At 47.5% G+C, this 23,622-nt stretch overlaps 1 long non-coding RNA gene across 1 annotated transcript in view; it reads left to right on the top strand.

Moving 5' to 3' along the window:
• LOC139276619 (uncharacterized) overlaps positions 1–12,482 on the top strand; it is a 73,707-nt gene extending 61,225 nt beyond the window's left edge. Inside the window, exon 3 of the long non-coding RNA XR_011595961.1 lies at positions 12,236–12,482. This is a non-coding gene — a long non-coding RNA (uncharacterized lncRNA). The remainder of the gene's footprint in view (positions 1–12,235) is intronic.
• Positions 12,483–23,622: the final 11,140 nt, after the last annotated feature.

The raw sequence follows: 23,622 nt of genomic DNA, 5'->3' as shown, positions 1-23,622 counted from the left end.
TATTCTGCCTTCCTGTTTTTGCTACCAAATAAAAAAAATACATTGTATTACACTGGTTCATGGAAGATTTTGCGCTATGCAAATGAATTTTAGCAGAAACTGTAACCTAACCAGCGCAATTTCCCGATTGCTGAAACTCAACTCCCTTGTCTTTACAAATAACCCTCAAACGTCTCAACAACAGTGCCATCTCATGGGAATAACTAGAATATCAACTTCATGCACACACAATAAACAGACACAGCGATGTATGCCTTCAATACAAGTGGCACGTTCCCCGCCTCCTCACAAATAATGTGGTTCCCTTAAATCTCTCTTCCGAAGTCACTGGCTGAGGGGAAGTTACAGATACAGACACCGGCTGTTCTCATCACCCACCGTCAAGTGGCTGTTATTTCAGCACAAGCCTACACAGCATGAATCAGCAACTGGGAAACCACAATCAAATTTGGTCCTTTCTAGATAGTGTCCCAATTTCCAGGCCCTCTATTTCAAGAACTAGCTCGCTTCAGATGAAGTGACAATACAGCTCCTCCATTGGTGATCAATGGATTGCACCAATGCTGACATGTGGAAGGCAACATTTACAATAAAACTGTGGTTCTTGTAGATGTCAATATGGTTGACCCTTAACTGCCTTCTGGTTTGCAAGGCCACTTCAACCAGTTGTATTAAAGTGCTGCAATAAATTCAATGGCTCAAGCATAAGTTCCACCACCACCACCTCAGGACAACTGGAGATGGACAATAAAAGCCAACTTGGCCAGTTACCCACACATCCTGAGAATTGATTTTTTTTTTAAAAATACAAAAAACATTCTCCATTTGTGCAGTCACCAATGTCAAGAGGGACCATTTAAAGGCCCGAACTGAAATCTGCCCCTGGTTCTCATATCAGCTGCTGCATCACTGATGCAATGTCAAAAACCTCACCAACGCTCAACATTCAAACTTAATTGCCTTTACTAAGGAGAGAGCAAGTCAGCTCTCAGACCTCGGACTGTCCAGGAAGGGCAGGCAGACTGTCTCAGTAGCAAACTAACATTCCTCATCAGCGACACAAACTGCAAACCCAACAATTTGGGCATTTTTCCAAAAGACGTTTGATGGAAATATACAAGAAAAATACTGCGGAATCTGGAAACCTGAAATGAAAACAGAAAATGCTGGAAATACTCAGCAGTCAGGCAGCATCTGTGGAAACAGAAACATAGTTAACATTTCAGATCGATGACCTTTCATCAGAACTGCATGAAAATACATCAATTTTCGAAAAGATAATTTCTTCCCCAGCTCTTGCTGTTGACACCATTACCGAGAGACAGTTCCACGCACAGTTGTGACATTTTGCTGCGAGTGGGCAGGCTGTTCCTCCACTGGGGTATTGCAGGAGAAGCTGATGCTGCCCTCACCTCAATGGCCATACACGCACGGTTTTCAGCAGGGATTACCAGTAAGGAACGACAGCCCCGGCTGGCTTTACCCCATCCGAGACTGGCTAACCCAGCACGTAGCAGAATCAAACTTAGTTACTGGCCGATCTGTGCAGCTCATATTTTAGACTAAAATGATTGATAGTGGCAGAGGAAGAAAATACCAACACTGCACCCACAACGTTGCGTTTCTGTGCCAAGTTATTGTTCAGGGCAGCAATTGGGTGTCCTAGTCTCCTAAAGGAAGGGGGAAAATTCGACAGGGAGCTCCCTCTTGATTTTGGGATGTTTTATTAAGTTAAAGGCGCAATATAAATATAAGTTGTTGTTGCTGATCGCTCATACTGGGAGTGCCAATGAAGACAGGAGTAAAGAGAACAACTTGTATTGAAATAACGCCTTTAATGCAGTGAAACATCCCAAGGCGCTTCACAGGAGTATTATGAGATAAAAATGTGACACTGAGCCTCACAAGTAAAAATTAACACAGGTCAAGGAGGTATGTTTTAAGGAGCATCCTGAAGGAGGAAAGAGGGGTAGAGGGGCGGAGAGGTTTAGGGAGGGAGTTCCAGAGCTGGGGGCCTCGGCAACAGAAGGCACGGCCACCAAGGTTGAGCAATTATAATCAGGGATGCTCAAGAGAGCAGAATCAGAGAAGCGCAGACATCTCAGGGGCAGTTGTGGGGCTGGAAAAGATTAGAGATATAGGAAGGGGCGAGGCCATGGAGGGATTTGAAAATAAGGAGGATAAGGATCAGCGAGCACAGGGGTGATGGGTGAGTGGAACTTGGTTAGGAAATGGGCAGCTGAGTTTTGGATCATCTCTAGTTTACGTAGGGTAGAATGTGGGAGGCCAGCCAGGAGTGCATTGGAATCCTCGAGTCTAGTGGTAACAAAGGAATTGATGAGGGCTTCAGCAGTGGATGAGCTGAGGCAAGGGCGGAGACATGCGGAGGTGGAAATAGGCAGTCTTAGTTATGCCGCGGATATGTGGTCGAAAACTCATTTCAGGGTCAAATATGACACCAAGGTTGCGAACTGTGTGGTTCAGCCTCAGACAGGAGTTGGGGAGCGAGATGGAGTCAGCGGCTAGGGAAAGGAGTTTGTGACGGGGACCGAAAACAACGGCTTCGGTCTTCCCAATATCCAATTGGAGAAAATTTTTGATCATCCAGAACTGGATGTCAGACAAGCAATCTGACAATTTAGAGACCATGGCGGGGTCGAGAGAAGTGGGCATCATCAGCGTACATGTGGAAACTGATGCTGTGTTTTCGGATGATGTCGCCAAGGGGCAACATGAAGATGAAAATTAGGAGGGGGCCATATTCAGCTCATATGTGATGCTCTCTGTGGAGGAATAAACTAATGACACACATCCTCCAGGGTCAACTGACAAGTGTACACTTGGGCGAGGTACCGGAGGGAATAATATTTGGGGAGGGTGGGAGGTAATCACGTGAGTCAAATCACGTTTTTACGCATCATTCACATGCACGTACTTTTCAGCAGGCATTGCTGAGCGGGGATCGATAGGAGTGACGAACCTCAAAATCAATGCTACATCCAACCAAGTATGGCACCTCGAAGAATGGAGGACAATTGGGTACAAAGGAAAAATCTTCCAGTGGCTGGGGTCATTGCTTGCTTAAAGGAAGTTGGCTATGGTTGTTGTCAGCCAATCAGAGCCCCAGAACATTGCTGGAGCAATTTCTTCAAGGAACAAACCTTCACCCAACCATCTTCAGCTGCTTCATCAACAACTTTGACTCCACCATAAGGTCAGGAGTGGGGCTATTCATTGATTCTACACTGTTCAGCTTCATTCTCATAATAAAGAACATAAGAAATAGCAGCAGGAGTAGGTCATACGGCTCCTCGAGCCTGCTCCGCCATTTAATACGATCATGGCTGATCCAATCATGGACTCAGGTCCACTTCCCTGCCTGCTCCCCAGAACCCCTCATCGGTTCAGAAACTGTCTATGTCTTAAATTTATTCAATGACCCAATTTCTCTTCATCTCAGTTTTAAATGGGCAGCCCCCTATCCTCAGATGATGCCCCCGAGTTCTCGTCTCCCCTATCAGTGGAAACATCCTCTCTGCATCCACCTTGTCAAGCCCCCTCATAATCTTATACGTTTCGATAAGGTCACCTCTCATTCTTCTGAATTCCAATGAGTAGAGGCCCAACCTACTCAACCTTTCCTCATAATTCAATCCCCTCATCTCCGGAATCAAACGAGTGAACCTTCTCTGAACTGCCTCCAAAGCAAGTATATCCTTTCGTAAATATGGAAACCAAAACTGTACGCAATATTCCAGGTGTGGCCTCACCAATACCCTGTATAACTGTAGCAAGACTTCACTGCTTTTATACTCCATCCCCTTTGCAATCAAGGCCACGATTCCATTGGCCTTCCTGATCACTTGCTGTACCTGCATACTGACCTTTTGTGTTTCATGCACAAGTGCTCCCAGGTCCCGCTGTACTGAAGTACTTTGCAATTTTTCTCCATTTAAATAATAACTTGCGCTTTGATTTTTTTTTCTGCCCAAGTCCATAACCTCACAATGTCCAACATCATACTCCATCTGCCAAATTTTTGCCCACTCACTTAGCCTGTCTATGTCCTTTTGCAGGTTTTTGGTGTCCTCCTCACACAATGCTTTTCCTCCCATTAATGTATTGTCAGCAAACTTGGCTACGTTACACTCAGTCCCTTCTTCCAAGTCTTTAATATAGATTGTAAATAGTTGGGGTCCCAGCACGGATTCCTGCGGCACCCCGCTAGTTACTGATTGCCAACCCAAGAATGAACCATTTATCCCGACTCTCTGTTCTGTTAATTAGCCAATCCTCTATCCATCCTAATATATTACCCCCAACCTCGTGAACTTTTATCTTGTTCAGTAACCTTTTCTGTGGCACCTTGTCAAATGCCTTCTGGAAGTCCAAATACACCGCATCCACTGGTTCCCCTTTATCCACCCTGTTTGTTACATCCTCAAAGAATTCCAGCAAATTTGTCAAACATGACTTACCCTTCATAAATCCATGCTGACTAACTGACTGAATTATGCTTTTGCAAATATCCTGCTGTGGCTTCTTTAATAATGGACTCCAACATTTTCCCAACCACAGATGTCAGGCTAACTGGTCGAAAGCTTCCTGCTTTTTGTCTGCCTCCTTTTTTGAATAGGGGCATCACATTTGCAGTTTTCCAATCTGCTGGGACCTCCCCAGAATCCAGGGATTTTGGTAAATTACAACCAATGCATCCACTATCCCTGCCGCTATTTCTCTTAAGCCCTACGATGCAAGCCATCAGGTCCAGGGGATTTATCCGCTTGAGTACCATTATCTTACAGAGTACGACCTCCCGAGGTGATTTTGATTGTGTTAAGTTCCTCCCCCCGCGCTAGCCCTTGACTATCCACTATTGGGATATTTTTAGTGTCCTCTACCGTAAAGACTGATACAAAATATTTGTTCAGAGTTTCTGCCAGCTCCATGTTCCCCATCACTAATTCCATGATCTCGTCATTTACTTTAGCCACTCTTTTCCTTTTTATATACCTGCAGAAACTCTTGATAGCTGTTTTTATATTTCATGCCAGTTTACTTTCATAGTCTATCTTCCCTTTCTTAAATCATTTTTTGAGTCATTCTTTGCTGGCTTGTAAAAACTTCCCAATCTTCTGTCCTCCCAATAGTTTTGGCCACTTTGTATGCCCTAGTTTTTTAAATTGGATACCAATTTCTTTAGTTAGCCACAGATGGCTATCTTTTCTCTTACGCCCTTTCTTCCTCACTGGAATATATTTGAGAGTTATGAAATATCTCCCTAACTGTACACCATTGTTCATCAACTGTCCCATACTTTAGTCTATTTTTCCAGTCCACTTTAGCCAACTCTGCCCTCGTACCTTTGTAGTCTCCTTTGGTGGTGGCTGGTGTGCAATGGCCACGACATGTTTAAAAAAAAACACGTACAGGCATCTTCCACCCTTCAAGATGTAGTTTGGGATCTGGAATATTCGGTCCTTCATTGAAACACGTGTGAACTCATCAGTTTTTGGCATGGAAGCAAGTTATCCTTATTTCGAGGGACTGCCTAGAATGATGGTAGTCTCCTTTATTTAAGCTTAGTACACTAGTTTGAGATCCAACTTTCTCGCCCTCCATCTGATATTTGAAATTCAACCATCATCTCCTCCGGTAACGAAGCAGTCACCAAAAAATCCAATTGGGAATTCAGGATAAACTCCTTTACCAAAGCTTGACAAGAATGTAGAACATAGAAACATAGAAAATAGGTGCAGGAGTAGGCCATTCAGCCCTTCGAGCCTGCACCACCATTCAATGAGTTCATGGCTGAACATGCAACTTCAGTACCCCATTCCTGCTTTCTCGCCATACCGCTTGATCCCCCTAGTAGTAAGGACTACATCTAACTCCTTTTTGAATATATTTAATGAATTAGCCTCAACAATGTTCTGTGGTAGAGAATTCGACAGGTTGTGAAGAAGTTTCTCCTCATCTCGGTCCTAAATGACTTACCCCTTATCCTCAGACTGTGACCCCTGGTTCTGGACTTCCCCAACATTTGGAACATTCTTCCTGCATCGAACCTGTCTAAACCTGTCAGAATTTTAAACGTTTCTATGAGATCCCCTCTCATTCTTCTGAACTCCAGTGAATACAAGCCCAGTTGATCCAATCTTTCTTGATATGTCAGTCCAGCCATCCCAGGAATCAGTCTGGTGAACCTTCACTGCACTCCCTCAATAGCAAGAACGTCCTTCCTCAAGTTAGGAGACCAAAACTGGACACAATACTCCAGGTGTGGCCTCACCAAGGCCCTGTACAACTGTAGTAACACCTCCCTGCCCTTGTACTCAAATCCCCTCACGATGAAGGCCAACATACCATTTGCCTTCTTCACCGCCTGCTGTGCCTGCATGCCAACCTTCAATGACTGATGAATTATGACACCCAGGTCTCATTGCACCTCCACTTTTCCTAATCTGCCACCATTCAGAAAATATTCTGCCTTCGTGTTTTTGCCCCCAAAATGGATAACCTCATATTTATCCACATTATACTGCATCTGCCATGCATTTGCCCACTCACCTAACCTGTCCAAGTCATCCTGCAGCCTCTTTGCGTCCCCCTCACAGCTCACACCTCCACCCAGTTTAGTGCCATCTGCAAACTTGGAGATATTACACTCAATTCCTTCATCTAAATCATTAATGTATATTGTAAAGAGCTGGGGTCCCAGCACTGAGCCCTGCGGCACTCCACTAGTCACTGCCTGCCATCCTGAAAAGGACCCATTTATCCCGACTCTCTCCTTCCTGTCTGCCAACCAGTTCTCTATCCACATCAGTACATTACGCCAAATACCATGCGCTTTGATTTTGCACACCAATCTCTTGTGCGGGACCTTGTCAAAAGCCTTTTGAAAGTCCAAGTACACCACATCCACTGGTTCTCCCTAGTTACATCCTCAAAAAATTCCAGAAGATTCGTCAAGCATGATTCCCTTTCATAAATCCATGCTGACTTGGACCGATCCTGTCACTGCTTTCCAAATGCAAAGCTATTTCATCCTTAGTAATTGATTCCAACATTTTCCCCACTACTGATGTCAGGCAAACCGGTCTATAATTACCCGCTTTCTCTCTCACTCCTTTTTTTTTAATTGAGTAGGTTGGGCCTCGACTTTTTTGAGTTCAGAAAAATGAGAGGTGATCGGGATGCAGACTATCAGGCCCAGGGGATTTATCGACCTTCAATCCCATCAATTTCTCTAACACAATTTCCCGCCTAATAAGGATATCCTTCAGTTTCTCCTTCTCACTAGATCCACTGTCCCCCAATACATTCGGAAGGTTATTTGTGTCTTCCTTCATGAAGACAGAACCAAAGTATTTGTTCAATTGGTCTGCCATTTCTTTGTTCCCCCATTATAAATTCACCTGAATCCAACTGCAAGGGACCTACATTTGTCTTCGCCAATCTTTTTCTCTTCACATATTTATAGAAGCTTTTGCAGTCAGTTTTTATGTTTCCTGCAAGCTTCCTCTCGTACTCTATTTTCCCCCTCTAATTAAACCCTTAGTCCTCCTCTGTTGAATTCTAAATTTCTCCCAGTCCTCAGATTTGTTACTTTTTCTGGCCAATTTATATGCCTCTTCGATGGTTTTAACACTATCCTTAATTTCCCTTGTTAGCCATGGTTGAGCCACCTTCCCCGTTTTATTTTTACTCGAGACAGGGGTGTACAATTGCTGAAGTTCATCCATGTGATCTTTAAATGTTTGCCATTGCTTATCCACCTTCAACCCTTTAAGTATCCTTTGCCAGTCTATTCTACCCATACTGATTCCACATCATCCAGGCTAATGCCCCTCCTTACTATTGCATTAATTTCCTCTTGAACCAGCAACGCCACCCCGCCTCCTTTTCCTCTCTGTCTATCCTTCCTGAATGTTGAATACCCCTAGATGTTGAGTTCCCAGCCTTGGTCACCCTGGAGCCATGTCTCCATGATGCCAATTACATCATATCCGTTAACTGCTGTCTGCGCAGTGAATTAATCCACCTTATTCCGAATACTCCTCACATTGAGACACAGAGCCTTCAGGCTTGTCTTTTTAACACACTTTTCCCCTTAAGAATTTTGCTGTAATGTGCCCCTTTTTGTTTGTTGCCTTGGGTTTCTCTGCCCTCCACTTTTACTATTCTCCTTTCTATCTTTTTCTTCTGCCTCCATTTTATTTCCCTCACTCTCCCTGCATCGGTTCCCATTCCCCTGCCATCAACATATTGGGGTGATCACTGACCAGAAGCATAACTAGATCAGCCAGGTCAACAATGTGGCTACAAAGGCATGGCAGAGGTTGGCTCCTCAGCAATTAGTGGTTTTCCATCTGACCCCCAAAGTCTATCATTAAAGAAGCTGATGCAATACTCACTGCTTGGCTGGATGTGTGCAGCTGCAAAAAATACTCAAAAAGCTCATACCATCCAACTTGGTGCCATTTGATTGATCAGCGCCCCTGCCAATGAATTCAATATCTGTCCCCTCTACCACCAACGCATTATGGTTGCAATAAGTATGATTTACAAGATGCACAGCAACAATCACCAAGGTTATTTCAACAGTACCTTTCCAGCACTGGAACATCCACCACCTTCACTGTCACATATCAACACCAATCACTTGCATCACCTCGTAAAGTTGGTCGGTAATTCTAAAAAAGGGACTCGCCCACTGCTCATTACCACAGTAGTATTGAAGGTTGATATTTCCAAATTACCTGACTTATGCATTTCCTCCCCTGCTTTTTCTAATTTTATCCCTTTAGTCACTGACACCCGCATCTAAACTTTGTTGATTCCTTGATTAAGTGCAACATCCCCACCGGCCCCTGGGAATCCCTGGCCCAAGATCGCCCAAAGTGGAGGAAGAACATCCGGGAGGGCGCTGAGCACCTCGAGTCTCGTCGCCAAGAGCATGTAGAAACCAAGTGCAGACAGTGGAAGAAGCGTGTGGCAAACCAGACATCCCACCCACCCTTTCCTTCAACGACTGTCTGTCCCACCTGTGACAGAGACTGTCATTCCCATATTGAACTGTTCAGTCACCTCAGAACTCACTTTTAGAGTGGAAACAAGTCTTCATCGATTTTGAGGAACTGCCTATGATGATGTTGCTTCTTGGCTGGAATTCCCTCTGCTTGCCTTTCATAAACTCGCTTCAACCAGAACTTCAGGTTCCTCACCCTCACCAAGGCCCCCAATTATGATCCTCCTCACCCTCCATTGGCTTCTCACATGAATCTGCCTCCCCCTTTTCAGTTTGTTACATCAATTTCAACAATCTTATCCTCACCTTCAAATTCTAAAAGGCCCTCAGCCTCCATTGTCTCCTCCAGCCCTACTTCACGTTCTGCACTCTACCATCAGAAGAGTCTTTTTCAGCCACCTTGCCTCTACCCTCTGGGACTCCCTTCTTCAGCATCTCCATGTTGCCATCTCTCAAGACCTTCCTATTTAAAAATCATACTTTTGCCTCCTCCTAACACCATTCACACATTCCCCCAGCTCATTGTTCACTCACTATCTAGCACCCAGATCTATCTCTGCATAATGGGTGCTACAAAACTGTCACCAAGCTCATGGGTGCTGACCACACTTGACAGACAGAGACTGTGGTTCTCGTATTGGACTGTACAGCCACCTGAGAACTCATGCACAGGGTGGAAGCAAGTCTTCCTTGATTCCGAGGGACTGCCCATGATGTTGATGACGACGACAAAAATGTAAATTGTTGAATTTCATACAGGACCGTGATCTTTCAGCTCTTTGGTATCTCAACCAAGCAGCCCATCTGCAAATGAACCTGGATAGCAAGTCTCCACCAGGTAATCAACCAAAGGAGGGCATCACAGCTGAGCCCAATTCAGTCATCCTGTCAACAACCAAAGGGAGGGGGGGTATCATAGCATAGCTATTATTAGGTCAGGAGACCAAGCTGAAGGGTCAGGGTGGGAAGAGGTAATTAGAGTGGGTGGAGGAGTGTGTGGATTTAAGAGCGCCAAGACCAAATCTACTTCCTTTTCTGTCTTGGGCGACAGCAACTAACTCAGCAGAGACCAGGAATTAAACCCGGACCTTTCCTGGAGCAATGCCTCCCCACTTCATCTCAATAAATTGATGTAACAAACTGAAAAGGGGGAGACAGATTCATTTTATAGAATATGTAAAAAAGAAAATTGGCATTTGTACAGTCGAAAAAGGAAAAAAAGTGAAGGCAAGAAAAATACATTTTGCAAGTCAGGAATCAAATTTCAACTCCTCGCACCCACCCCTCCCTCTCCAGCTCAGCAAGACTATCCACTGAGCATCTGAGAAACAAGCACAGACCAGGAAAGTTCCAGGATTGACTGATGATCTGCACGGTTTGCTGATCTCTGAGCAGAGTCAGGAAAACAGGGAAAAAGAAATGTCAGATCCTGCTCTTGATCACTACTGACCATAATATGTCCACTACCGAATGGCCCACTTCTGGAAAATGAACGTGTGGAGTAGTCAGGTGAGAATAGCACAAAGCTTGGTCGTCAAATAGCTCTGCTGACACCCACCACCAGGCTGACCCTGTATTATTAATTAGTCACTGGTGAGGTCCTGGAAGGCCGTCTGAACCATTTCACTATGTACCGCTTTCACACTTTCCATTGAAAGCTTGGATCCATTACATAATTACATAGAATCGGCAGCATAGAAACAAGCCATTCAACCCAAATTACTTACGCTGCTATTTATAATCCACACGCTCCTCCACCCACTCTAATTACCTCTTCCCACCCTGACCCCATATCCCCTTCAAGTATGCATCAATGCTATCTGCTTCAACCACTTCATGTGACAGTTCCCTGTGTAAAGAAATGCTTCCTAAATTTTTATTTGATCTGTCAGTGGCTATCTTACATTAACGTTCCCTTGTTCTGAACTGACCCACAAGTGGAAACAATTTCTCCACATTCAATCTATCGAACCCCTGTGTAATGTATGCACCTGTGTGAGTATGCTCACAGGTTTGTAGAGCTGTCTCTTACACGGTTACATCTGAGCCAGGGTGTCCCTGGAGATGGAGCACGCGGTGTCCACCAGTACGCTCGCAGCCTTCCGCAAGAGATGGGCGCCGGGGGACTCGAGTGCATCATCACCCCCGGCAACCAAATTTTAATTTGAACCGTTAGTGTCGAAAGGTTAATTTGTTGAATTTGCCAGTTTTCGCCCCCCTGCCCCTCCCTTTTAGCCAGGGCGCACTTGCAGAATTTGTGTTTTGATGCCCTCAAAAAAAAAACAACACAAAAACAAAAAAAACAAGGGGGCACCTGAAAAGTTTTTGAGCGTGTGCCCCCACCCCCCACCACTTTAATCATGGGGCACTTGATTAAAGTATTACAACAAAATAGTTGTAGAGCTGTTGCGTCCAGACGGAATTCCTCATCGGCACCAAGCCCCGAAACCTCCCTCGGGAGCCAGCGCCTCAAAACTTGAGCCGTCTCTGGGAAATCCCCTCCGTGCCTTTCAGTTTTGCGCAGAGGGGATTCCTGTCCGTGGTGCTCTTGCACACCCTCCATTTTGCCAACTTCATCTGCCATCCGGACACGCCATGGCGCACCATCTTGCCATCTGGAGGAGGCGGGGGTCCCCGATGGAGGGCTCTCTACACGCGAGTCCTCGCTTTATTTATTGGGGACTTGGCCTGAGGATGTTGCATGGGGCAGTCCCGTGCAATAAGTTTGTAAGTCGGTTCATGGACTCCCAGGCCTGCAATTTTTGCAGTCTGGAGGAGTCAGTGTTCCATGTGTATGTACAGTGTGTGAGGTTGCAGCCCCTCTTCCATTATTTGATGGGGCTGCAACTCGATTTCTGGCTGCACTCCAGTCCCATGCTCCTGATCTTTGGGCACCTGGTGTGGAGGGGAGCGGGCAGGTCGGAGGGCCACCTCATAGGACTGCTCCTGGGCCTGGCCAAGGAGGCAATTAACAGGTCCAAACATAGGGCAGTCAAGGGGGTCATTCAGCCAGACTGCCTCTCTTCCATGGCTACGTTCGTGCCAGGGTGTCCCTTGAGATGGAGCACGCGGTGTCCACTGGTACACTCGCAGCCTTCTGCAAGAGGTGGGCACCGGAGGGACTGGAGTTCTTAATAACAACAGCCATTTGTTCACAGCAAGGTCCTACAATGAGATAATGACGAGATCATTTTTTTTTAGGTGCTGATTGTGGGATAAATATTGGTCAGGACATCAGGAGGACTTCCCTGCTCTTCTACGAAATAATGCCATTCGGTCTTTTACATCCACCGGAGGGGGAAAGACGGACCTCAACCAAAAGACAGCACCACCAACAGTCCAGCACTCTCAGTACTGCACTGGGAATGTCAGCCTCGATTTTGTGCTCAAATCTCTGGAGTGGGACTTGAACACACAACCTTTTGCCTCAGAGACAAGAAGAATGCCACTGTGCCTCAGCTGACATTGTCTCTTTTGAATGTAAAAACAAAAGTTTACCTCCCAATAAAGCACAATTTCCCCTCCTCCCTCTTCAGTAAATACTTAACCCCACCACCCCCTCCCCCTCCTTGTTCAGTCATTCAATGCAGAGCAATGAGGCTGAACTTTTGCGATGTTTCCAACACTTTAGACCATCATTTCAATCAAATCCAGGAAAAGAAAAAAAATTATAAAATCTAGTTTAAAAAAATATATTTTCAATGGCAGAGATGTTGACTTTGGAACAATTACAAAACAGCAGATACAACATTAACAAGTAAAAGCCTGTGCAGAATTTCTTTTGGAGGTGGGACAAGGAAATTGTCACACTTGGATACAAGTATTTATATATAAAAACACACCTTGCCAATCCTTTCAGTTTACATCAATAATTGTAACAGCAATTCCAAATACATAAAAATAAGTTTAGATTTGAATTGGGGGGGGGGGGTAATAATTTATGAGATATTCATTTTGTATTCAATATTATTTTGCAAATACAAGAAACAAATATACAGGATACACTCACCCCAGGCAGTGAATTTCCTACTTCTCTTCTCTCTCTCTCTCTCTCTCCCCTATTTGAATAACAAAGAGAAATATTAACACAAGCTGCACTCAACAGATACCAGATGTCTATCTGCATTGCTGCGAAGTTCTGGGGCTGATTTCCCCTTTGGGGTTTTTAGATATTTTTTATTATTATTCTACAAATAATCAGCCCCAACTGTGCAAAGCTGCAGGCTTCGGGCTTCCCATCCCGGATATCCCGCCCCCTCCTCCATCATTCTCGCCGCCCATTGGTCCCGTATCTCGTTACCTTTTCGCTTCTGAGGTCCAATTGGGCAAGGCCGCTGACAGTCAGCCGCCCTCTCGTGACGCCTTATCCGTTGTCAAGTGGACGAAGAGCGGAAGTTGCGTGGACCATACTGGGAATTGTAGTTTTTTTCCCCACCTTACTCTACCAGTTGCCATTAAGGGTGATGGCCCAATGTGAAGGAGTTTGTTTTAGAAGGGTTGGAGAGTTACATGGGTCAATAGGTCCCCACAGAACTAACCTAAAAACACTGACTACAAACTGCCAATACCAGGAAGATGAAGGAAGGAGAATTATCATCCAAAAGAGCATGAGAGATGAGACCACAAACCTATCCAAGGGCCTTGATTTTCGCTGTGAACACGAAACAAAATCAGATGAAAATCAATGGTCTGCAATTTTAGCAAAGACAGAATTCATTTCATATAAAATCATAGAAACAAGCCCTTTGATTCATAAAGTCTGCCCTGCTGGTGTTTTTCTCCACATTCGACATCCTGTTCTGCTGCTCACTCCCTTTAACATCCCACCCTCCTGCTTACTCCCCATGCTCTTCAATATCCCACCTAGTCTAATCCTGTGCTCCTGCTCACTCCCCACATGCTTTAATATTCCATCTAGTCCAATCTGCTCATTCCCTATATCCTTTAATATCACACGTTGTGTAATCCCATGCTCCTGTTCACTCCTCATACTTTTTACTATCTCACCTAGTCTAACCCCACTCTCCTGCTCACCTCCCACATGCTTTAATATTCCATCTAGTCCAATCTGCTCATTCCCTATATCCTTTAATATCACACGTTGTGTAATCCCATGCTCCTGTTCACTCCCCATACTTTTTACTATCTCACCTAGTCTAACCCCACTCTCCTGCTCACTCCTCATATGCTTTAATGTACCATTTTGTCGAATTCCACTCTTCTTAGTCGGCTCGTCTTTTAATATTCCAACCAGTCTAATCCCACGGTCCTGCTCACTCCCCAAACCCTTTGAGATCCCATCCAGCCTAATCCCACTGCATTGTTCACTACCCATAACCTTTAATATTCCTCTTTTACAAGCAACTATCTAACCTCCTAAAAATAGTTATAGATTCTGCTTCAACCGCGGTTCGTGGCAGAGAATGTCATTTTGTAACATCTGTGCAAAGCATGTTTTTCAAACGTTTTCAGTGTCAGCCTTGACTCAGTTATAATATACTTGCTTCTGAGTCAGAAGGTTGTGTGTTACATAATAACATAAGAACATAAGAAATAGAAGCAGGAGTAGGCCATATGGTCCCTTGAGTCTGCTCTGTAATTCAATAAGATCATATCTGATCTTCAACCTCAACTCCAATTTCCCACCTGATCCCCATATCCCTTGATTCCCCTAAAGTACAAAGATCTATCGATCTCAACCTTGAATATACTCAACAACTGAGCATCCACAGCCCTCTGGGGTAGAGCATTCCAAAGCATCACGACCCTCTGAGTGAAGAAATTTGTCCTCATCTCAGTCCTAAATGGCCAACCCCTTATCCTGAGACTATACCCGCCAGCTCTAGACTCTCCAATCAGGGGAAACAATCTCTCAGCATCTACCTGTCAACCCCACTCAGACTCTTACATGTTATCTCTCATTCTTCTAAACTTCAGAGAGTATAGGCCAATTCTACTCAATCCAGTATTGTCAACTCTCAGAAATTAATCACGAGACATGCGATATTTAATGAAAATTTACCCCAACTCGTAATCTCGTGATTTGAACTGTGCAAACTCACAATCTTTTTCTGCTGAATTAATTTTCCTCACACCTCCTGGGACTGGCTGCTGCTGGAACACATGAGTTCTCAACTAGGGTTCTGTGGCTTCTGACGGGTGTTGATTTGTCCCATTAGTAGTCTCCCACGAGTTGTTTTTTCCCATCAGAAGTCTTCTCGGCACCGCCCCCCCGCCCCCGTGTATTTGTGACAATTGGAATATTTTCAGATACAAAGACTGTCCATGTGCAATGCGTGTTGGGCAAGTTCACTGGCTTCAGGATTATTTCGGTAATTTTTTTTGGATTGAAACCTGAGGGCCAGGCGGGAAACCATTGTTAGTCTGCGTATCTCCCTTCATTCATCATCAGCTTTCTGGAGCCATGTTCAGAACTTGGGGCTGTTTTAAGAAATTTACATCCTTCGTATTTGCCCCTCTGACCAGGGTCTGTTTCCTCCTGGGTTTGGGAGATATTTTATTCTTTCTAGGGAAGGAAAGCGAATAGATTTAAAATAATTAGCTGGGAGAAAGAGGGAGAGGTCCAAGCGGAACGACCGGTCCAAACTTGGAAAATATGCAGAAAAGAATCCCACCAGCTTTGGGAAGAGTCTTGGCCAGAGTTGGGGTTTCACCAGTGGCGGAGAGAGTGACTGCGACTTGGTAATTTGCCATTTTCGCCAGGAATGGCAGTCTACAGGAGGCCAGGGAAGAGCATCAGTGTCGACAGTCTTGCAGTCCGGGTCTTTTCGCAAGCGGCAGCCGATGGCTGCTCAACTCCTTGCAGTGCAGCGAACAGGACGAGACAGGCGGCATCTGCTCTGGGAAGGACTCCGCTAAATGAGGATAATTTTCCCCCTCCTGGTGGTTTGTTTTCCGGCAGCTTCGTGGGAAGGTAGGGGTTTATGGTGGAGTGGACATGGTCAGGGGAGGGGATAAAGTGGGTGGGGGAGACATCAATGCGCATTTTGGCTGCAACTCTTTTTCTGCTTCATCTTACTCTCCATCTATTTCGTCATCTAGGGAGCTCTGGCTTTTGTTGCCCTACCATTCCCCCTTGTGGGAATGTACATCGACTGTACCCGAACCATCTTCTCATTAAAGGCAGCCCATTATTAGATTACAGTTTAGGGTTAGGGTTAGGGTTCACCAATTTTTTATTCCAATTTATCCAGGCCAGACTCAAATCACGGAGCATGGAGTTCTCAATCCACTGAAATTTCCCTTCTTCCAATTAAGTATTTTTATTCTAGATTGCTCCCTGTTCGTTTCCACAGCTAATTTAAACCTTTTGATACTATGATTACTGTTCCCTAAATGTTCCCCTACTGACACTTGCTCCACTTGACCCACCTCATTCCCCAGAACCAGATCCAGCAATGCCTTCCTTCTTCCTCGTTGGGCCAGAAAAGTGCTGATCAAGAAAGTTCTCCTGAATACACCTCAGATATTATTCACCTCTCTGCTCTTTACATTATTACTATCCCAGTCTATATTAGGATAATTGAAGTCCCCATTATCAGTACTCGATCGAGCCGAAATTTCCCTTTTGTATAGCCCCATTAGCGCCTTCAAGGGATGCTAATGAGGTGCAACAATGTTATCGTCTGGGGAAGGAGTCAATAGCGCCTGTGTGGAAATTACCCCGGAGATTTGGGGGCAGTGTGTCGTTAGAGCCACGCTCCATGCATTGTGTCCCAGGCTGGCGCTCGCACGGCGATGATGTCATCGGCGCTGATGTCATTGCCGTGTGCGCTAACCCCTTTGCACCCCGTGGGGGAAATTGCCCCGCTGGCAGCTAGGATCTTGCCAACCAATTTACTGGCAGCTTCGCTGTCACGGTCACAAAGCTGACCGACATCCGCTACCGGGGCGCCTCCTTATAGGGGAGGTCGTTTGTGCCATATTTTTCTGTCGGCTGACTCGTCTGTCGGCCCAATAATGGTGGCCCTCGCCTCAATCGGGCCGCCATCCTGCAGCCCGGCACATTGTTATGGGGGCCGAGCTGTTGGCCCAATCGAGGGCGTCCCTGGTGGCCCAGTGGCAGCTGCCAAAGGAACTTCAGGGGGCGCTCTGCCGAGTCAACGCTACGCGGAGCATCTGCATAGCACTGACGTTGCCGGCAGGGAGCTGGGCTCCCGAGCAGCCCTCCACAAACGTCGAACGCCTCCGATAGTGCTCCGCCTCCGTTGAGGGGCAGAAGGGGCGTATTCCACACCGGGGGCTGAACAGCCGGGCCGGCAATGAATGACCCGGCCCCGGAAGGTTACCGGCTCCAAAAGGGACTCGGGACAATTTCGTCCCCTATAGGTCTTGCACCTCTCTCTAATTTCCCTGCAAATTTGCTCCTCGATATATTTCGCACTAGTTGTACCTGGTAGTTTAATGGCACCGTCATTATTTTCTAACTCAACAAATAGATTATGTCCTTGACCCCTCCAGGACATCATCTCTCTCCAGGACTTTAACATTCTCCTTAACCAACACTGCCACCCCACCTCCTTTCTTTCTGTCCTTCTTGTTACGTTTAGAATAACTCCACAAGACTGTAGATCTTAAGCTCAAACTGTTGTGACCTTGGTCTCTTTATTGTAACTCCAGAGTGAGGAGGCAGCATGGTAGTCTGCCTTTTATATCTGCTTGCCCAGGGTGTGTAGGTGACCCTTGGGTCTCCCACAGGTGTGCCCCCTGGTGGCAAGTCTTACACATTGGTAATGTTAACATACATAACACATCTTTCCTGAACACCTTATATCCATGAATATTTAAAATCCAATCCTGCCCTTTTTGAGCCAGGTCTCCGTTATCGCCACAACTTCATATTCCCATGTGTCTATTTGCGCCTGCAGCTCACCAACTTATTTACCACGCTTTGTGAAATCACACACATGCACTGTAAACCTATCTTAGACTTTCCTGTATTTTCTCTTACTCTGACCCCACCTCATACCTCACTATTTCTGATTCTAGTGCAATCTGTCTTTCCCAATTCTTTGTACACCTCATTTCTCCTTACTAGTGCCCATCCCCTTGCCAAATTAGTTTAACAGTATAACTATTTGTACCGCACTTTTCTTTCGACGCAGGAATCCTCCCTTTATATATTGGGGACTTGGCCTGGAGGGTGTTGCACAGAGCAGTCCTGTGCAATCGGTTTTTAAGTCCGTGCACGGGCTCCCAGGCAGGTAATTTCTGCGGTCTGGAGGAGTCCGCGTTCCATGTCTATGTTCAATGTGTGAGGTTGCAGCCCCTCTTTCAATATTTGAAGGGGCTGCTCCTCAAATTCTGGTTGCATTTCAGTCTCACGCTCCTGATCTTTGGGCGGAGGGGAGCAGGCAGGTCGGAAGGCCTCCTCGTAGGACTGCTCCTGGGCATGGCCAAGGGGGCCATCAGCCGGTCCAGGCAGCGGGCGGTCAAGGAGGTCATTCAGCTCAACTGCCTGCCTCTCTTCCGCGGATACATCCGAGCCAGGGTGTCCCTGGAGATGGAGCACGCGGTGTCCACCGATACGCTCCCGGTCTTCCGCAAGAGGTTGGCACTGGAGGGCCATCACCCCCGGCAACCAAATTTTAATTTGACCGGTTATTATTTTAAAAGTTTTATTGGTTAATTTGTCGGTTTTAGTGCCCCTTTAATAAGGGCGCACTTGATTATTGTTTGACACAAAAATAGTTGTACCGCACTTTTTTTGACAGACATGCTGTCAAGCCCTGCCCCCGGCCCCCGGCTCCGAATCATTCCCTCCACATAGTGCCGAAAAGCAGGACCGGAGGCTCCGACTCTCTCCCCTGGGACCAAGAGTGACTGGCCTGGGGCCGAGAGTGAGAGAGAGACTGGGAGGGAGAGAGAGAGAGAGAGAGACTGGGGGGAGAGAGAGAGAAAGAGAGACTGGGGGGGGGGCGGGGTGGGGAGAGAGAGAGAGAGAGAGAGAGAGAATGGGGGAGAGAGAGAGAGAGCGACTGGGGGAAGAGAGGGAGAGAGACTGGCGGGGGGGGAGAGAGAGAGAAACTGGGGGGAGGAGAGAGAGAGAGAAAGAGAGATTGGGGGAGAGAGAGAGAGAGTGAGAGTGAAAGAGACTGGTGGGGAGGGAGAGAGAGAGAGACTGGGAGGAGAGAGAGAAAGAGAGAGAGAGAGAGAGAGAGAGAGACTGGGGGAGAGAAAGAGAGAGAGAGACCAGGGAGAGGGAGAGACTGGGGGAGAGAGAGAGAGAGAGAGAAAGACTGGGGGAAGAGTGAGAGAGAGAGAGGGGCTGGGGGAGAGGTTGGGGGAGAGTGAGAGAGACGGAGAGAGAAAGGGGCTGTGGGGAGAGTGAGAGAGACTGGGAGAGAGAGACTGGGGGAGAGTGAGAGAGAGGCTGGGGGGAGAGGAGAGTGACTGGGGGGAGACAGAGAGAGATTGGGGAGAGAGAGAGAGAGAGAGAGAGACTGGGGGAGAGAAAGAGAGAGAGAGACCGGGGAGAGAGACTGGGGAGAAAGAGACTGGGGGAGAGAGAGAGAGAGCGAGAAAGACTGGGGGAAGAGTGAGAGAGAGGGACTGGGGGAGAGGTTGGGGGAGAGTGAGAGAGACGGAGAGAGAAAGGGGCTGTGGGGAGAGTGAGAGAGACTGGGAGAGAGAGACTGGGGGAGAGTGAGAGAGAGGCTGGGGGAGAGGAGAGAGACTGGGGGGAGACAGAGAGAGATTGGGGAGAGAGAGAGAGAGAGAGAGAGAGACTGGGAGAGAGAGACGGGGGGGGAGCGGGGGAGAGAGAGAGAGAGAGAGACGGAGAGCGAGAGAGAGAGAGAGGCTGGGGGGAGAGTGAGAGAGAGACTGGGGGAGAGAGAGAGACTGGGGAGAGAGTGAGCGAGAGGCTGGGGAGAAAGACTGGGGGAGAGAGAGACGGGGAGAGAGAGAGGGAGGCTGGGTGGGGGGATCGGAGGGGAGAGAGGGAACTTAGGGAAGACTGTTATGTCCTAGAATGCTCTGATAATGACGCCACGAGACAATGTGTTGTACTTGAACTGTAGTGACCTAAGTCCTTTATTGATAACTCCAGAATGAGGGTCACACCTGGTGGTCTGCCTTTTATACTAGGCCAGGCACACCTGTACAGGTAACCTACAAGTCTCCCACTGCTGTGCCCTCTGGTAGCACACCTTGTGATAGTACAAACAGTAGCCATGTAGGATACATGACATCACTCTCCCCCAAGCCTTTAGTGCAAATTGCCTCTGCATTGACTGTGCTCTGGGCTCAGCTCTATCTGGTTGACCCTTGGCGGGTCGTTTCAATCTTGCATGAGTGGTTGGTGTTTCGTTGGCAGTAGTGCTGGTGGTTGCTGTTTGTGTGTATTCCTGATCACTCCATTCTCTCCCCCGCGACATATAGGTTATGCCGGAGGCTCATTACATTCATATACATTCAAGTCCAGAAAAACAAGTTTGCATTACATTTGTGGTTCAGTTGTGAGACAAGTACATTAGACTGGTGAGATACATTATTGATACATACCAGGGATCGGTAACCGGTGCGTAAGGACAAGCTAGTTCCAGAACTGCTGGATGGTGTCCAGGTCGTCTGGTGGTGGCGCAGTGCCCAGTGCTGACAGTGGGAACCCGGTTGGCTCAAGTTGCCTGTTCTCGGGGCTGTTACCGTTGCTCCTAGCGTCGGGCAGGTTCACAGATACCTGTGACCTCCCTGTCCTTTCTTTGTGCCCTGGGTCACTGCTGCTCCTGAGGAGCAGTCGTCTAGCAGTGCACAAGGAACTGCTGACTCGATAGCCTGGGCGTTGTTTGGTTTGGGATCCTGGTTGGTCCCGGTCCCCTTTGGGAGAACTGTTGCAGGTGACTCTTCGTTCCCGGTTATGGCCTTGGTGGTGATGGGGTCTGGGGGCTGCGCCTTAGCACAGTTTGCTCTTTCAGGCTCGTGGCGGTTGGTGCCATCGGGTGCCTGAGAGGTGGAGCCGATCAGGGGCAGGGTATCGATACCGGTGCCATTGCCCTCCTGAGATCACTTGCTCTGCAGCTCGTGTGTATTGGCTGCTTGTGGCCACCTTCCATGGTGCATAACTCTGGTCCCAGGGGCGCAGGCTACAGCGCTGGGTAGCCTGCTGGACCTGTGTCCTCCCGATGGGTGCTTGCCCACTGCATTGGCTGTATGCTGTTGAAATCCTACATCGCACACATTTCATTACTTATTGTGAATGCCCTCTGGTTCCGATTGCAATCGCACGACTTTTCCTTGCTCGTTGCATGTACACAAGTCTGATCATCAATTACACATTTTACATGATCGCAATCGCGTGACTTTTCCTGGCTTATTGCATGTGCACAACTCTGATCATCAATTACACATTTTACATGATCGCAATCGCGTGAGTTTTCCTGGCTTATTGCATGTACACAACTCTGACCATCAGTTACACATTTAACCTCAAACCCACAGTTGCTATTACATCGCTTGAGTGCGTGGAACTGTCCCTTTAAGTGTGGTGGGTTACAGGCCTCCTTTAAGAGAACCTTGCTTTCTTTATCCCAATCTTCTTCTCCGTTTGGTGCCACGTGTTGCTCCATCAGCGCTGCACCTCGTGGTCTGGCCGGTGCCATCTTTTTCCTCAGCGCATCACCTCGTGGTTCGGGCGCCATCTTTCCTACATCCATGATGTCGACTGCGGTGATCCTCTTCTCCACGGGTTCTGCCTCCGAAGCTGGGGAGTCGCCTTTGGATCCGATTTTCTTCCTCCGGAGTCCGGCCACTGGAGCCTCGAAGGTGCGCTTGGGTCATTCCAGCTGGATCATCTCCACGCAGTCGTGCTGGGCGGTCTGTGCCTCAGGTGCCGTGCTGGTCTGCTCTCTGGTGCCGGATCCAACCTCAGGTGAGAGCATGCTTTGCCTCTGGGCGCAGAGGACATCGATCGTTGGAGGGGTGAAGTCTTCCCACTTCCAATGGATCTTCTCCATCCACCTTCTTCCAAGTTACATTGGTCCATCACCTGCAACAATCCACAGAGGTAACTTGTGCACCGCACCATCATGGAGTACCTTAACATCCGCACTACCAATGACTGGGATAAGTTCATTGGTGCAGGTGCGCAGCTTTGCCTGAACCAGGACCAACTTGGATCGTTCAGTTTGATTGTCCCATAGCCTCGCAAAGGCTTCTTGATTCATTACTGACTGACTGGCCCCCTTGTCCACTTCCATGAAGACTGGAACGCCATCTATCGCGACTTCCATCCTCAACGGGGATCACTCGGTGGTGCAGGTAAACATGCCATACACCTCATCGTGGGGCTGAGCTGCCTCTCTGCCTATCATTTCATAATCCGCGCTGGATTCATGGCCATCTGCAGACTCCTCATCGACACAGTGAGTCATATTTCTCTTGCACATTCACTGGAGGTGGCCCCTTGTGCTACAGCCTTTGAATACATGATTTTTAAAATGGCACTGGTGAGCCCAGTGATTCCCTCCACAACGCCAGCATGGTGCTACTCGATTAGCCCCCGTCGGCGGACTCTGAGTTAAGGGACTCAGGGGCCTATTCTCTCTCCCCTGAGAAGGTTCGCGTTCTGCAGTCCAGCCTCTAAAAGGCGCCACTCTGTGCACAGTACTTGCTGGGTTTGAGTCCTGCCTACAACCGCAGGTCGAGGTCATGAATGCCTGGCTCACAGAGATGGCCTTCTGCAGTGTGACTGTGGTATCCGCCGACAGTAGCTTAAGAAGGCGGCCCTCATGGCCGATTCCAATGACAAAAATGTCCCGCAGCGCTTCGGTGAGGAGGTTGCCAAAATCACATGGTGCCGCCAGCCTCCTGAGGTCTGCAGCGTATTTCGCGATTTCCTGGCCTTCGGGCCATCGGTGTGTGTAGAACAGGTGTCTGGCTGTGAGGATGCTCTCTTTGGGCTTGAGTTGTTCATGGATCAGTGTTACGAGCTCCTCATACGTCTTGGTTGTTGTCTTCGTTGGTGCCAGCAAGTCCCTGATTAGGTCAGAGACAGTGGGCCCACAACTGGTTAGCAGGATAGCTCTACGCTTATCAGCCAGTGTGGCTGGGTTGTCTCCTGCCAGTCGTTTGCTGTGAAGAAGGCGACGTTGGAGCAGAGGCCAGAGGTGGAGCGAGGAGCGGCCTAGAAAGGCCCAGCGGGAGTCTGGGGCTTGGCGGCAGTCGGGAAAGAGCAATTGGAGGAGGAGCGAGCAGCGAGCTGCAGCAGGGTCAGAAGTAAGAAAGAAGTAAAAAGTAATTGAAGGATGACGTCACAGCCAAGAGGGTAAGTGATTGGCTGGTTGAGTGGTGAGTAGTTTTCTTTTCATTTATCTCTCTTCTTGTTCTTAGCAGTAAGAAACCTTGTCATTATTGCCAAATTAAGTAATTTAAGGGTTAAGTCATGGCAGGAGAGCCCAGACCTGTGTCATGCTCCTCCTGTGCTATCTGGGAAGACAGGGATGTTTCCAGTGTCCCTGATGACTACACGTGCAGGAAGTGCATCCAGCTGCAGCTCCTGACGGACTGCATTGCGGCACTGGAACTGCGCATGGATTCACTCTGGAGCATCTGCGATGCTGAGGATGTCG

The sequence above is a fragment of the Pristiophorus japonicus genome, chromosome 1 (assembly GCF_044704955.1).
Source record: "Pristiophorus japonicus isolate sPriJap1 chromosome 1, sPriJap1.hap1, whole genome shotgun sequence".
Lineage (NCBI taxonomy): Eukaryota > Metazoa > Chordata > Chondrichthyes > Pristiophoridae > Pristiophorus > Pristiophorus japonicus.
This window is presented reverse-complemented; position numbering and strand designations above follow the sequence as displayed.